We start from the raw sequence: 4,735 nt of genomic DNA on the forward strand, positions 1-4,735 counted from the left end.
TCTCCAGGCTGAGGGACTGACCACCTCAAATATTTTTCTCCAAGGTTGATGGACTGATTACATCGTCTTCATTTCACCACTACACCTGCTGCCTCTGTATTTGACTGAAGAAGTCTACTGTGTAGGCGAAACGTTTCACCAATAAAGATTCCCAAGTGTTGCACATGTGTCTTAATCTTCAATCAATTATTTTTATAGTTCCTTGATAATGTGAGAAATCACGAAAGCGATTGGAAGTTCACTATTCTTTCCACAGTGGATGTTCTGTATACATACATATATATGTATTTAAACATTTCTTTAAATTTTTCAGGGATAGCAGTGTGAGAGAGAACTACCACTACCACTGTAATGGTCACCACCATCGCAGCTGCTACCACCATCACCACCACAACTACTATCACAATCACCAACCAATTCCTCAATCAAAAACCACCACCATGAACGCCACCAAAATCAAGACCACTATCACCTCGTCCCTACCAGTGTTACCACCACAACCAGTGCTACCACCACAACCAGTGCTACCACCACAACCAGTGCTACCACCACAACCAGTGCTACCACCACAACCAGTGCTACCACCACAACCAGTGCTACCACAACAACCAGTGCTACCACCACAACCAGTGTTACCACCACAACCAGCTCTACCACCACAACCAGTGCTACCACCACAACCAGTGCTACCACCACAACCAGTGCTACCACCACAACCAGTGCTACCACCACAACCAGTGCTACCACAACAACCAGTGCTACCACCACAACCAGTGCTACCACCACAACCAGCTCTACCACCACAACCAGTGCTACCACCACAACCAGTGCTACCACCACAACCAGCTCTACCACCACAACCAGTGCTACCACCACAACCAGCTCTGCCATCACCACCACCACTACCACCACCACCACTACCATAACTACCACTACCATAACCACCACTACCATAACCACCACTACCACCACCACCACTACCATAACTACCACTACCATAACCACCACTACCATAACCACCACCACAGTCACCACTACGCCACAAACACAAAGCAACATTAACAGCTCAAGTCAATCACACAAATAAGCACAAACATCAACCTAACAAAAAACTAAAAAAATAAGAAACAAATGATTAAAAAAAATACTAACCTTAATTACAAGAAAAACAATAAAAATGTGGTATAATATATATATATATATATATATATATATATATATATATATATATATATATATATATATATATATATATATATATATATATCATTTACCAAACTGTGAGAGGCCAGGATTCGACCCCACGACACATTGTCCTGCCTCAACAAACAGGTTCCCCTCGAGCCCAGGGATGGCCGGTTCTGGTTGTTGGTCACACACACACTCCACGACCGCCTCTGTTCCCCTCACAGAACAGCAGCGACAGTGACAACACCGCATCCATCCACAGTGTGGATAAGTGGTTCAGAGAACCGGCAAGTTGATAAATTAGACGCATGTGTAACACTTGTGAGAGAGAACTACCACTACCACTGTAATGGTCACCACCATCGCAGCTGCTACCACCATCACCACCACAACTACTATCACAATCACCAACCAATTCCTCAATCAAAAACCACCACCATGAACGCCACCAAAATCAAGACCACTATCACCTCGTCCCTACCAGTGTTACCACCACAACCAGTGCTACCACCACAACCAGTGCTACCACCACAACCAGTGCTACCACCACAACCAGTGCTACCACCACAACCAGTGCTACCACCAAAACCAGCTCTACCACCACAACCAGTGCTACCACCACAACCAGTGCTACCACCACAACCAGCTCTACCACCACAACCAGTGCTACCACCACAACCAGCTCTGCCACCACCACCACTACCATAACCACCACTACCATAACCACCACTACCATAACCACCACTACCATAACCACCATTACCATAACCACCACTACCATAACCACCACCACAGTCACCACTACGCCACAAACACAAAGCAACATTAACAGCTCAAGTCAATCACACAAATAAGCACAAACATCAACAGTAACAAAAAACTAAAAAAATTAAGAAACAAATGATTAAAAAAAATACTAACCTTAATTACAAGAAAAACAATAAAAATGTGGTATAATATATATATATATATATATATATATATATATATATATATATATATATATATATATATATATATATATATATATATCATTTACTAAACTGTGAGAGGCCAGGATTCGACCCCACGACACATTGTCCTGCCTCAACAAACAGGTTCCCCTCGAGCCCAGGGATGGCCGGTTCTGGTTGTTGGTCACACACACACTCCACGACCGCCTCTGTTCCCCTCACAGAACAGCAGCGACAGTGACAACACCGCATCCATCCACAGTGTGGATAAGTGGTTCAGAGAACCGGCAAGTTGATAAATTAGACGCATGTGTAACACTTGGGTATCTTTACTGAGGAAACGTTTCTCCACACAGTGCCATCATCAGTCCAGTACAAAGATGAATGGTGAAGATCAGAAGGAGTTTGAGGTAATCAGTCCCACAGCCTCAATAATGATAGCCAAGTGTTGCGCATGTGTCTAATTTATGATAGGAACAGTCACCCATGAGTACATGCACTCATCATCTGAGTAAGTCGTCAGTTTGGGCAAGTGTTCTGATGAATATAAGAAACGGCTCTCAGAGTAAGGTTACCCTACCTTTCATTAGCCTTTTACTCCTCAAGATTTCATGATATTATCTCTTGTTTCATCTCTTAACATCTCTCATCTTGCCATTAATCTTACTTATTTTCAACACTTAAAAAAGTGGACAAAAACACTTGTCTCTGAAAAAATAACTTTAGCCCTCAATACCAGAAAAGGCCCTCAGCACTATACAGAGCCGGATTAATATTTTGAAAGCCCCTAGGCTACAGGTACTGTCAGACCCCTGGGTTACAGGTACTGTCAGACCCCTGGGTTAAGGGTACTGTCAGACCCCTGGGTTACAGGTACTGTCAGACCCCTGGGTTAAGGGTACTGTCAGACCCCTAGATTACAGGTACTGTCAGACCCCTGGGTTAAGGGTACTGTCAGACCCCTAGATTACAGGTACTGTCAGACCCCTGGATTACAGGTACTGTCAGACCCCTGGGTTACAGGTACTGTCAGGCCCCTGGGCTACATGTACTGTCAGGCCCCTGGGTTACAGGTACTGTCAGGCCCCTGGGATACAGGTACTGTCAGGCCCCTGGGCTACAGGTACTGTCAGACCCCTGGGCTACAGGTAGTCAGGCCCCTGGGCTACAGGTACTGTCAGGCCCCTGGGTTACAGGTACTGTCAGACCCCTGGGCTACAGGTACTGTCAGACCCCTGGGCTACAGGTAGTCAGACCCCTGGGCTACAGGTACTGTCAGGCCCCTGGGCTACAGGTACTGTCAGACCCCTGGGCTACAGGTAGTCAGACCAATGGGCTACAGGTACTGTCAGGCGCCTGGGTTACAGGTACTGTCAGACCCCTGGGCTACAGGTACTGTCAGACCCCTGGGCTACAGGTACTGTCAGACCCCTGGGCTACAGGTACTGTCAGACCCATGGGCTACAGGTACTGTCAGGCCCCTGGGCTACAGGTACTGTCAGACCCCTGGGCTACAGGTACTGTCAGACCCCTGGGCTACAGGTACTGTCAGACCCCTGGGCTACAGGTACTGTCAGACCCCTGGGCTACAGGTACTGTCAGACCCCTGGACTACAGGTACTGTCAGACCCCTGGGCTACAGGTGCTGTCAGACCCCTGGGTTACAGGTACTGTCAGGCCCCTGGGTTACAGGTACTGTCAGACCCCTGGGTTACAGGTACTGTCAGACCCCTGGGTTACAGGTACTGTCAGACCCCTGGGCTACAGGTACTGTCAGGCCCCTGGGCTACAGGTACTGTCAGGCCCCTGGGCTACAGGTACTGTCAGGCCCCTAGGCTACAGGTACTGTCAGACCCCTGGGCTACAGGTACTGTAAGGCCCCTGGGTTACAGGTACTGTCAGACCCCTGGGTTACAGGTACTGTCAGACCCCTGGGTTACAGGTACTGTCAGACCCCTGGGTTACAGGTACTGTCAGACTCCTGGGTTACAGGTACTGTCAGACCCCTGGGTTACAGGTACTGTCAGACCCCTGGGTTACAGGTACTGTCAGACCCCTGGGTTACAGGTACTGTCAGACCCTTGGGTTACAGGTACTGTCAGACCCCTGGGTTACAGGTACTGTCAGACCCCTGGGTTACAGGTACTGTCAGACCCTGGGCTACAAGTACTGTCAGGCCCCTGGGTTACAGGTAATGTCAGACCCCTGGGTTACAGGTACTGTCAAACCCCTGGGTTACAGGTACTGTCAGGCCTCTGGGTTACAGGTACTGTCAGACCCCTGGGTTACAGGTATTGTCAGACCCCTGGGTTACAGGTACTGTCAGACCCCTGAGTTACAGGTACTGTCAGACCCCTGGGTTACAGGTACTGTCAGACCCCTGGGTTACAGGTACTGTCAGACCCCTGGGTTACAGGTATTGTCAGACCCCTGGGTTACAGGTACTGTCAGACCCCTGGGCTACAGGTACTGTCAGGCCCCTGGGTTACAGGTACTGTCAGGCCGCTGGGTTACAGGTACTGTCAGACCCCTGGGTTACAGGTACTGTCAGGCCCCTGGGTTACAGGTACTGTCAGACCCCTGGGTTACAGGTA

General features: G+C 48.5%; 1 long non-coding RNA gene across 1 annotated transcript in view; it reads left to right on the forward strand.

The window, feature by feature from the left end:
* The window catches only part of LOC138854821 (uncharacterized), a 65,083-nt gene extending 62,368 nt beyond the window's left edge, over positions 1-2,715 (forward strand). The window contains exon 2 of the long non-coding RNA XR_011393993.1: positions 314-2,715. This is a non-coding gene — a long non-coding RNA (uncharacterized lncRNA). The remainder of the gene's footprint in view (positions 1-313) is intronic.
* The last annotated feature ends 2,020 nt before the right edge of the window (positions 2,716-4,735 follow it).

The sequence above is a fragment of the Cherax quadricarinatus genome, chromosome 71 (genome assembly GCF_038502225.1).
Source record: "Cherax quadricarinatus isolate ZL_2023a chromosome 71, ASM3850222v1, whole genome shotgun sequence".
Lineage (NCBI taxonomy): Eukaryota > Metazoa > Arthropoda > Malacostraca > Decapoda > Parastacidae > Cherax > Cherax quadricarinatus.